This window comes from Arachis duranensis, chromosome 2, assembly GCF_000817695.3.
Source record: "Arachis duranensis cultivar V14167 chromosome 2, aradu.V14167.gnm2.J7QH, whole genome shotgun sequence".
NCBI classification, from domain to species: Eukaryota; Viridiplantae; Streptophyta; class Magnoliopsida; order Fabales; family Fabaceae; genus Arachis; species Arachis duranensis.
Window position 1 is genome coordinate 30,164,025 of NC_029773.3, and position 12,358 is coordinate 30,176,382.

Here is a 12,358-nt window from a genome sequence, read left to right on the forward strand (position 1 = left end):
TTCATGATGGCTCCTAGATATTGAGCAACTTTCTCTTCAGTTACATCTTCACCCTCTTCAGAGGAAGAATAGTTCTCAAAGCTCATGAATGGTGAAAGGAGGTTCAATGGAATCTCTATGGTCTCTAGGTGAGCCTCAGATTCCTTAGGTTCCTCATTTTGGAACTCCTTTTTATTTGGAGGACGTCCCATGAGGTCTTCCTCATTGGGATTCACGTCCTCCCGTTCCTCTTTGGATTCGGCCATTGTGATTATATCAATGGCCTTGCACTCTCTTTTTGGATTCTCTTCTGTATTGCTTGGGAGAGTACTAAGAGGAGTTTCAGTGATTTTCTTACTCAGCTAACCCACTTGTGCCTCCAAATTTCTAATGGAGGACCTTGTTTCATTCATGAAACTTAAAGTGGCCTTAGATAGATCAGAGACTATATTTGCTAAGCCAGAGGTGCTTTGCTTAGAATTCTTTGTCTGTTGCTGAGAAGATGATGGAAAAGGCTTGCTATTGCTAAACTTATTTTTTCCACCATTATTAAAGCCTTGTTGAGGCTTTTGTTGATCCTTCCATGAGAAATTTGGATGATTTCTCCATGAGGAATTATAGGTGTTTCCATAGGGTTCACCCATGTAATTTACCTCTGCCATTGCAGGGTTCTCAGGATCATAAGCTTTTTCTTTAGAAGATGCCTCTTTAGTACTGTTGGATGCATTTTGCCATCCATTCAGACTTTGAAAAATCATGTTGACTTGCTGAGTCAACATTTTGTTCTGAGCCAATATGGCATTCAGAGCATCAATTTCAAGAACTCCCTTCCTCTGAGGCATCCATTACTCACAGGATTTCTCTCATAGGTGTACATGAATTGGTTGTTTGCAACCATGTCAATAAGTTCTTGAGCTTCTGCAGGAATTTTCTATAGGTGAATGGATCCACCTGCAGAATGGTCCAGTGACATCTTAGAGAACTCAGATAGACCATAATAGAATATATCCAGAATAGTCCACTCTGAAAGCATGTCAGAAGGACACTTTTTGGTCATCTGCTTGTATCTTTCCCAAGCTTGATAGAGGGATTCACCATCTTTTTGCTTGAATGTCTAAACATCCACTCTAAGCTTGCTTAGCTTTTGAGTAGGAAAGAATTTGGCCAAGAAGGCCGTGACCAGCTTATCCCAAGAGTCTAGGCTATCTTTAGGTTGTGAGTCCAACCATGTTGTAGCTCTGTCTCTTACAGCAAAAGGGAAAAGCATGAGCCTGTAGACTTCAGGATTTACTCCGTTAGTCTTAACAGTTTCACAGATCTGCAAGAATTCAGTTAAAAACTGATAGGGATCTTCTGATAGAAGTCCATAGAACTTGCAATTCTGTTACATTAGAGCAACTATTTGAGGCTTCAGCTCAAAATTGTTTGCTCTAATGGTAGGGATTGAGATGCTTCTTCCATAAAAGTTAGAAGTAGGTGTAGTATAATCACCAAGCATCCTCCTTGCGTTATTATTGTTGTTATTATTTTCGGCTGCCATCTCCTCTTCTTTTTCAAAAATTTCTGTCAAGTCCTCTCTAGAGGGTTGTGCTTTAGCTTCCCTCAGCTTTCTCCTTAGAGTCCTTTCAGGTTCAGGATCTTCTTCAACAAGAATGTTCTTGTCCTTGCTCCTGCTCATATGAAAAAGAAGAGAACAGAAAAGAAGAGGAATCCTCTATGTCACAGTATAGAGATTCCTTTATGTGAGCAGAAGAAAAGAAGAATGGAAATGAAGAAGAGAAAAATTCGAACACAGAAGATAAGAGAGGGTTCAAATTTTAAGATGAAGAGAGGAGTGTTAGTAATTAATTAAATAAATAGAAGAAGATGTGATAGAGAGAAATTCGAAAATTATTTTTGAAAAATAGTTAGTGATTTTCGAAAATTAAAAGAAGAAATATAATTAAAATTAAATTTGAAACAATTAGTTAATTAAAATAATTTTGAAAAAGTGGGAGGTAATTTTCAAAAATTAGAGAGAGGAAAGTAGTTAGGTGGTTTTGAAAAAGATAAGAAACAAACAAAAAGTCAATTAGTTAGTTGAAAAAAAAAAGATTTGAAAATCAATTTTGAAAAAGATATGATTTGAAAAAGATATTTTGAAAAGATATGATTGAAAAAGATATTTTGGAAAAGATTTGATATTTAAAATTAAAAGATATGACTCTAGAATTTAAAGATTGAACCTTTCTTAACAAGAAAGTAACAAACTTCAAATTTTTGAATCCATCACATTAATTGTTAGTAAAGTTTTTGAAATTTTGAAATGAAATTAAGAAAAAGATTTTGAAATTACTTTTTAAAATTTTTCGAAAAATAATAAGAAAAATGAAAAAGATTTGATTTTTGAAAAAGTTTTGAAAAGATAAGATTTTTAAAATTGAAATCTTAACTTGACTGACAAGAAACAACTTATTTTAAAAATTTTTGACTAAGTCAACCCAAAGATTCCAAAATTTATGAGAGAAATAAGGAAAAGATAATTGTTTTTTTATTTTTGAATTTTTAATGAGGAGAGAGAAAAACACAAATATGACTCACAACATGAAAATTATAAATCAAAACACATGATGCATGCAAGAACACTATGAATGTCAAGATGAACACCAAGAACACTTTGAAGATCAAGATGAACATCAAGACTTATTTTTGAAAATTTTTCAAGAAAAGAAAAAACATGCAAGACACCAAACTTAGAAATTTTCAATGCTCAGACACTATGAATGCAAAAATGCATATGAAAAACAACAAAAACACAAAACAAGAAAATATAAAGATCAAACAAGAAGACTTATCAAGAACAACTTGAAGATCATGAAGAACACATGCATGAATTTTTGAAAAATTCAAAAGTTTTTTAAAACATGCAATTGACACCAAACTTAAAAATTGACTCTAGACTCAAACAAGAAACACAAAATATTTTTTATTTTTATGATTATTAAATTTTTTTGGATTTTTCAGAAATTTATTTTTGGAAAAACAAAAATAAATAAAATAAAAAAATTGAAAAACTTTTGAAAACTTTTTGGAAAACAAAAAACGAAGAAAATTACCTAATTTGAGCAACAAGATGAATCGTCAGTTGTCCAAACTCGAACAATCCCCGGCAATGGTGCCAAAAACTTGGTGCGCGTAAATTGTGATCATCAACAATGGCGCCAAAAACTTGGAGCTCTCAAACGTGAATCACACTTTGTCACAACTTCGCACAACTAACCAGCAAGTGCACGGGGTCGTCCAAGTAATACCTTACGTGAGTAAGGGGTCGATCCCACGGAGATTGTTGGTATCAAGCAAGCTATGGTCATCTTGTAAATCTCAGTTAGGCGGATTCAAATGGTTATAATGGTTTTCAAATATAAAGATAAATAAAACATAAAATAAAGACAGAGATACTTATGTAAATCATTGGTGGGAATTTTAGATAAGTGTATGGAGAGGCTTTTGTCCCTTCTGAATCTCTGCTTTCCTACTACCTTCCTTCAATCATTCTCACTCCTTTCCATGGCAAGCTGTATGTAGGGCATCACTGTTGTCAATGGCTACTTCCCATCCTCTCAGTAAAAATGGTCCAAATGCTCTGTCACAGCACGGCTAATCATCTGTCGGTTCTCGATCATGTCGGAATAGAATCCATTGATTCTTTTGCGTCTGTCACTACGCCCAACAATTGCGAGTTTGAAGCTCGTCACAGTCTTTCAATCCCTGAATCCTACTCGGAATACCACAGACAAGGTTTAGACTTTCCGGATTCTCAAGAATGGCCGCCAATAATTCTAGCTTATACCACGAAGATTCTGATTAAGGAATCCAAGATATATTCATTCAATCTTAGGTAGAACAGAGGTGGTTGTCAGGCACATGTTCATAAGGACAGATGATGATGAGTGTCACAGATCATCACATCCATCAGGTTGAAGTACGAATGATATCTTAGAACAAGAATAAGCTTGAATTGAATAGAAGAATAATAGCAATTGCATTAATTCTCGAGGTACAGTAGAGCTCCACACCTTAATCTATGGCGTGTAGAAACTCCACCGTTGAAAATACATAAGTGATGGTCCAGGAATGGCCAAATGACTAGCCCCCCCTGAATGATCAAAAGACCGAATGGTCAAAAGACTAGACCCTAGTACAATAGTAAAAAGTTCTATTTATACTAAACTAGCTACTAGGGTTTACAGAAATAAGTCTAACTGTAGAAATCCACTTATGGGGCCCACTTTGGTGTGTGCTTGGGATGAGCTTGAGCTTTACACGTGCAGAGGCTTCTCTTGGGGTTAAACACCAAGTTGTAACGTCTGTTTGTCGTTTAACTATGGTTTGTGACGTGTTTCTGATGTTTTACTCCAGAATGCAGCATGGAACTGGCGTTGTCATTGAAACTCAAATAAAGTGTAAACTATTATATATTGCTGGAAAGCCCTGGATGTCTACTTTCTAATGCAATTGAGAGTGCGCCATTTGGAGTTCTGTAGCTCCAGAAAATCTATTTTGAGTGCAGGGAGGTCAGAATCCAACAGCATCAGCAGTCCTTTGTCAGCCTCCTATCAGATTTTTGCTCAGGTTCTTCAATTTTAGCCAAAAAATACCTGAAATCATAGAAAAACACACAAACTCATAGTAAAGTCCAGAAATGTGAATTTTTCATAAAAACTAATAAAAACATCCCTAAAAGTAGCTAGATCATACTAAAAACTACCTAAAAACAATGCCATAAAGCGTATAAATTATCCGCTCATCAGTACCTTCCCTCCCATGCAATAAAGCCAACCTTTGAATAGCCATTTGAATGGTTGGATGTCCTCATTTTTCATCAAAGCACATCCGAGAAGTGTCGACTGACTGTGGTGATTCACGCCCACAAAAGAACTAAAAACTAGATTGTACCTGCATAAATGGACACTCTCACATAGTTATGAACCGAAATTTGTAGGCTCTATAAACCTAAATCTATATCCAAATGAACTGACTATCTGTTTGTGTTGTAAGTGGTGTCAAATGAAACAACATCTCCAAAATACTTGTATGCAACCCTGCTCCTTGTATTGGCCTAAAATGCATTTTTGATGGCTTAATCACTTTCAAAGTTAAGCTGGAAAAAGAAATTTTGATTCTTCTCTTTCATTCTTAGTAAGTACTTGCCAAATTCTTTGGCATTGTCTTATTCAGAAACATTTCATACTTTTCTTGTAATGTAATTTCTTACGTCTTTTTTGATAAAACTTAGTTCCCGATGATTGCCCGCTGCTACTACGAATGACTGATATGTTTTACTCGGTCTGATTCTGGCTTCCTCATTGGTTTCAATGGTGTGACACACAAACCTGCTTAGCTCCCTGTGTTGTTTGAGCATCTCAATTCCATCTAGACAGCAAGGGTGTGAATAATCCAGAATAACTTTGGAAATGATCCAAAGATTGACGTCCTTCAATATATGTGCATAAATCCTGGCTGGACACTTTATTTCAGTTGAGGGGTTTATCTTCAGACTTGCAGATATCTTAGATTTTCACTTCCCCTCTACTATATGTAATTAGTTGATTCTTAATCTCATCTCTCTTCCGAGTTGTGTTCCTTATTTTGGTAGAAAAACCAGCAAGTTTGGAATAATCTTTGTAGAACTTTCCAGCTTCTTCTAGAGTCTTGAAAGTCATCCCAACTTTTGAGACAAATTGTTCATCCATAACACACATGGACTATAAAATGAACAGAAAATATTATCAATGTGAAACCATTGTATAATACTAAATGAACCGAATATTGTCCATTATATAAATTCAAATTTAGAACACCTACATCTAGAATGAACCAAAAATATAATCAAACTGAAACCACTATATAATACTAATGAACCAAATAATGTCCATTATATAAATTCAAATTTAGATCACTTGCATCTAGAATAAACTGAGAAATACTATCAAAACAAAACCAATGTACAATACTAAATGAACCGAACATTGTCATTATATAAATTCAAATTCAGAATTTAGCGAAATGTACAATAATATCAAAATGAAACCAATGTATAATACTAATCTTCTAGAATTTAGCAATTGCATTCCATTCAATTCAATTCAAAATTGAATAATCCAAACCTCATCTGCTTGATTCCATTCAGAAGAATAATCTAAATCGCTCTCATTCAACTGATTTGAGGTTGAATCATTCATTTTTTTGATATGCTATTGAAATCTAAAAAAGAAGAAGATAAATTCAATGCAGATCGAAGAAGAAAACAAAGAAGAATAGGAAGAAGATAAATGCAATGTAGATCGAAGAAGAAAACAAAGAAGAACAATGAGATCAAAGAGGAACGACGAGAGCTTTATGTTGAGAAAGAGAAGCTCCACTATAAAAAATCTTGGTTAAAACAGCGGTTTTTTTCGGTATTTGTGGTGGTTTGAACTGCCATTATTTCCAGAACAGTGATTTTAGAAAGCGACATAATTCTAGATGCCATTCTGGTTATTACAGCGATTTTCAGAAAACTGTCACAATTTTCTGGGTTAAAACGGTGGTTTTTGGATAGGTTAAAATGGCGGTTCAAATCGCCATTATTTCCAAATAAAATGGCTTTTTTGGTTGGTTCAAACCGCCGTTATTTCTTGGGTAGAAACGGCGTTTATGAACCGCCATTTTTACCTTGGCAGAGTGACATTTTTGGTTGGTTAAAATAGCATTTGATACCATCGTTTTTACTAGATTAAAACAGTATTCTTGGTTGGTTAAAACGGCATTTTGAATCACTATTTTTACCTTGAAAGTTGCATTTTTATTAGTTAAAATGGTATTTGAAATCCCCGTTCTTACCGTGTTAAAATAGCGTTTCATGTTTTTTAGAATGGCAGTTACAAGCTGCCGTTTTTACTGGGTAAAAATGACAATTTTTATCGTTTAGAAAGGTAGTTTTAACCGTCTTTTTTACTATGATAAATAAATAATTTTTTTGTTTAAAATTCATAATAACAAGAAATCATAACCCACACACAAAATATTATGTAATTCATAAATAAAGTATTAAACATAATATATAATTTTTTAGTATTGAAAATCAATGATAATAACTACAATACAAATAAATTATCAAATATAACATGATTTTTTAATTCTAAATGTCGATTGGCTACAATTTCTAGCAATGTGTAACATACATCTCATACATAAAACAAAGTAACTAGCTTAGCTAATACCTTGAGAGTAAGAAAAATAACATAATATCATGATCTTGTTTCTTCCTGTGTATCTTCTTTCTGGCTGTCCAATTTCAAAACTTTTACCTCTCTAGCCCCATGGAAGAGGAATCTGTGATCATCTAAGTTTCCTCCAACCAATTTTAGGGCCGCAACAAGTTTGGCGAGGACCTCCAACACTGTTTCCTGCAACAAACCAGAGGGAATTATAAGAGATGATCATTGGTTAACAAAATAGGAGAGTTGGTCAGAGAAGTTTAAAATCACAGGTGAGACTTGCAATTGCATGTTTGTATACCTGCAAGAAACCTCTTAACGATGAGTATATATAAAATTAATAACACATGAGAGTTGTTAAAGACTGAAAACACTTGAAAATATAAGATACAGAAGCTGAAACGAATTTCAAAAGTATTATCAAACTTTGAAATGAATTCAGAAGTTGAAACTAGTGAAGCTAGTTAACAATTAACTCAAGTGCTATATATACAAAGGGATGAGCTTACTTTACACATTAGTGCTACAAGTATTTCCCTATACCAATTATTTGGTTCCTTCAAATGAACTTTAAAGGCAATGGTTCCACCCATTGACTACCCCAATAGAAATCCAGAAAACTCTCTAACCTTAGGCTTTGCTGTCAATTGAAATACAAAGATATATATGGTGACAACATTACGGCACTTTCTAAATTGAAATTATTAGATCAAAGAACTAATTAAGAGTATGTCCAACCTTTGGAATGTAACCATGTAAGCCTTCAGAAAGGCCAAAACCTGGGTAATCCATAGCATAAACAACATATCCAGAAGTAGCAATTCTCTTGGCAATACCTGAACAAAATTTTGAACCCTATCTCAATCTCTAAATTAACTAGTTCTGAACATAAATATTAAGAGAGAAATTAAACCTTCAAAAAAGAAGGTGCAAGTGCTGCAATATCCATGGCAGAAATAGAGAACGGCCTTCAAACTAACAACTACTAACCACTTGAACAAATTATTCAAATACAAATTTAGGATACAGTATTCAGTAAGCAAATAAAAAAATATTAAAAAATCACACAATTTGAACAGCATCCCATGGTTTTGATGGATAATAATAAAAACTTGGTGCTGAATTCCATAGAATTATCACTTCCTAAATGCATATCATATCAAAATTTATGCTAGAGAATTCATTTTATACAATAAGTACAAAAAGAAATAAAATGAAATAGATCCAATAAATTACTATGAAAAGCCATATTACAAGGTTACCACCCAAGGTGTCCTTCCATGACCAACTAGCACCTTTTATGCAACTTTCAGTTTCACATCAATTATCTTTACTGTGTGGTCACCGCTGTAAATGGCAAACAAACAAATTCAATCACAACAGAGTCTTAAATTCAATTTGGTAAAGCTTTAATTTCAACAGTCTTAAATTTTTTTCTAGAGCAGTAATTGATATAAATTTCAACAGTCATAAAGGTATTGATCCAAATAAAATACACATGATGTTTCCTTCTTTTCCCTTCGGTTTAAGATATTAACAAATGGAATTGCCATTGAAGAGTACCTTGGGGATATTATTCAATTTAACAAGCAAGAAATTAGCATACTTGCCTTGAGGACTAATGAGCGGATAATTTATACGCTTTTTGGCATTGTTTTTAGGTAGTTTTTAGTAGGATATAGTTACTTTTATGGATGTTTTCATTAGTTTTTCTACTAAATTCACATTTCTGGACTTTACTATGAGTTTGTGTGTTTCTTTGTGATTTTAGTTATTTTCTGGCTGAAATTGAGGGATCTGAGCAAAACTCTGATAAGAAGGCTGACAAAGGACTGCTGATGCTGTTGGATTCTGACCTCCCTGCACTCGAAATGAATTTTCTGGAGCTACAAAACTTCAAATGGCGCGCTCTCAACGGGGTTAGAAAATAGACATCCAGAGCTTTCCAGAAATATATAATAGTTCATACTTTATTCAAGATTAGATGACGTAAACCGGCGCTTAACGCCAGTTCATGCTGCATTCTGGAGTCAAACGCCAGAAACACGTCGCGAGCTAGAGTTGAACGCCAAAAACACGTTACAACTTGGCGTTCAACTCCAAAAGAAGCCTCTGTAAGTGTAAAGCTCAAGCTCAGCCCAAGCACACACCAAGTGGGCCCCGAAAGTGGATTTCTGCATCAATTACTTACTTCTATAAACCCTAGTAGCTAGTCTAGTATAAATAGGACATTTTACTATTGTATTAGACGTCTCTTTTGACCATTCAGTCTCTTTTGACCACATCTTTGGTCTCAGTTTTATTCTATTATTCATTTTTGGATGTTTAGTTCTTAGATCATGGGGGCTGGCCATTCGGCCATGCCTGGACCATCACTTATGTATTTTCAACGGTGGAGTTTCTACACACTATAGATTCCTGTGGAGCTCTGCTGTACCTCGAGTTTTAATGCAATTACTACTGCCTTTTATTCAATTCAAGCTTATTCTTGTTCTAAGATATCACTCGTACTTCAACCTGATGGATGTGATGATCCGTGACACTCATCATCATCCATCCTTATGAACGTGTGCCTGACAACCACCTCCGTTCTACAAGCGAGAGCTAGAGTGTGTATCTCTTGGATTCCTGATGCACGACTCATGGCTGCCCTCGCCTGACAACTGAGCCTTCCATTCCGTGAGATCAGAGTCTTCATGGTATAAGCTAGAATTATTGGCGGCCATTGTTGAGAATCCGAAAAGTCTAAACCTTGTCTGTGGTATTCTGAGTAGGATTCATGGATTGAATGACTGTGACGAGCTTCAAACTCACGATTGTTGCATGTGATGATAAACGCAAAAGAATCAATGGATTCTATTCCGACATGATCGAGAACTGACAGATGATTAGCCGTGCTGTGACAAGAGCATTTGGACATTTTTCATTGAGAGGATGGGAAGTAGCCATTGACAACGGTGATGCCCTACATACAGCTTGCCATGGAAAGGAGTAAGAAGGATTGAAAGTATGAAAGTAGTATGTTGCAGAGATCCAAAAGGAACACAGCATCTCCATACACTTATCTAAAATTCTTACCAATGACTTACATAAGTATTTCTATCTTTATTTTCTGTTTATTTATTATTATTATTCGAAAACTCCATAACCATTTATTATCCGCCTAACTTGAGCACCATTGTTAGAGATCACAATTTCTTGCACCAAGTTTTGGCGCCGTTGCCGGGGATTGTTTGAGTTTGGACAACTGACGGTTCATCTTGTTGCTCATATTAGGTAATTTTATTTTCAAAAAGTTTTCAAAAATTTTTCAAAAAAAAAAATTTCTTGTTTTTGTTTTTCTAAAAATTAATTTTCGAAAAAAAATATACAAAAAATCATAAAATCATAAAAATCAAAAATATTTTGTGTTTCTTGTTTGAGTCTAGAGTCAATTTTTAAGTTTGGTGTCAATTGCATATTTTTATTTTTCAAAAAATTTTTGAAAATTCATGCATGTGTTCTTCATGATCTTCAAGTTGTTCTTGATAAGTCTTCTTGTTTGATCTTTAAATTTTCTTGTTGTGTGTCCTTTGTTGTTTTTCATGTGCATTTTTGCATTCATAGTGTCTAAGCATTAAAGATTTCTAAGTTTGGTGTCTTGCATGCTTTTCTTTTCTTGAAATTTTTTTAAAAATAAGTCTTGATGTTCATCTTGATCTTCAAAGTGTTCTTGGTGTTCATCTTGACATTCATAGTGTGGTAAAGAGGATCCCTATTATTATTTTCTGTTCCCTTCTTTTTCATATGAGCAGGAGCAAGGACAAGAATATTCTTGTTAAAGCAGATCCTGAACCTGAAAGGACTCTGAAGAGGAAACTAAGAGAAGCTAAATTACAACAATCCAGAAACAACCTTATAGAAATTTTTGAAAAGGAAGAGGAGATGGCAGCCAAAAATAATAATGCAAGGAGGATGCTTGGTGATTATACTACACCTACTTCCAAGTTTGATGGAAGAAGTATCTCAATCCGTGCTATTGGAGCAAACAATTTTGAGATGAAACCTCAACTAGTTGCTCTACTGCAACAGAACTGCAAGTTCCATGGACTTCCATCAGAAGATCTCTATCAGTTTTTAACTGAGTTCTTGCAGATCTGTGAGACTGTTAAGACTAATGGAGTAGATCCTGAAGTCTACAGGCTCATACTTTTCCCTTTTGCTGTAAGAGACAGAGCTAAAACATGGTTGGACTCAACCTAAAGATAGTCTGGACTCATGGGATAAGCTGGTCGCAGCCTTCTTGGCTAAGTTCTTTCCTCCTCAAAAGCTGAGCAAGCTTAGAGTGAATGTTCAGACTTTCAAACAAAAAGATGGTGAATCCCTCTATGAAGCTTGGGAAAGATACAAGCAAATGACCAAAAGGTGTCCTTCTGACATGCTTTCAGAGTGGACCATTCTGGATATATTCTATTATGGTCTATTTGAGTTCTCCAAGATGTCATTGGACCATTCTGCAGGTGGATCTATTCACCTAAAGAAAACTCCTGCAGAAGCTCAAGAACTTATTGACATGGTTACAAATAACCAGTTCATGTACACTTCTGAGAGGAATTCCGTGAATAATGGAACGCCTCAAAAGAAGGGAGTTCTTGAAATTGATGCTCTGAATGCCATATTGGCTCAGAACAAAATGTTGACTCAACAAGTCAACATGATTTCTCAAAGTCTGAATGGATGGCAAAATGCATCCAACAGTACTAAAGAGGCATCTTCTGAAGAAAAAGCTTATGATCCTAAGAACCCTGCAATAGCAGAGGTAAATTCCATGGGTGAACCTTATGGAAACACCTATAATTCATCATGGAGAAATCATCCAAATTTCCCATGGAAGGATCAACAAAAGCCTCAACAAGGCTTTAATAATGGTGGAAGAAATAGGCTTAGCAACAACAAGCCTTATCCATCATCTTCTCAGCAACAGACAGAGAATTCTGAGCAGAGCACTTCTAGTTTAGCAAACTTAGTCTCTGATCTGTCTAAGGCCACTTTAAGTTTCATGAGTGAAACAAGGTCCTCCATTAGAAATTTGGAGGCACAAGTGGGTCAGCTGAGTAAGAAAGTCACTGAAACCCCTCCTAGTACTCTCCCAAGCAATACAA

At 35.0% G+C, this 12,358-nt stretch overlaps 1 non-coding gene across 1 annotated transcript; it reads right to left on the reverse strand.

Moving 5' to 3' along the window:
• Nucleotides 1–11,532: 11,532 nt before the first annotated feature.
• Nucleotides 11,533–11,640, reverse strand: LOC127745107 (small nucleolar RNA R71). Its single transcript, XR_008006303.1, has one exon. It is a non-coding gene; the product is annotated as a small nucleolar RNA R71 (small nucleolar RNA).
• Nucleotides 11,641–12,358: the final 718 nt, after the last annotated feature.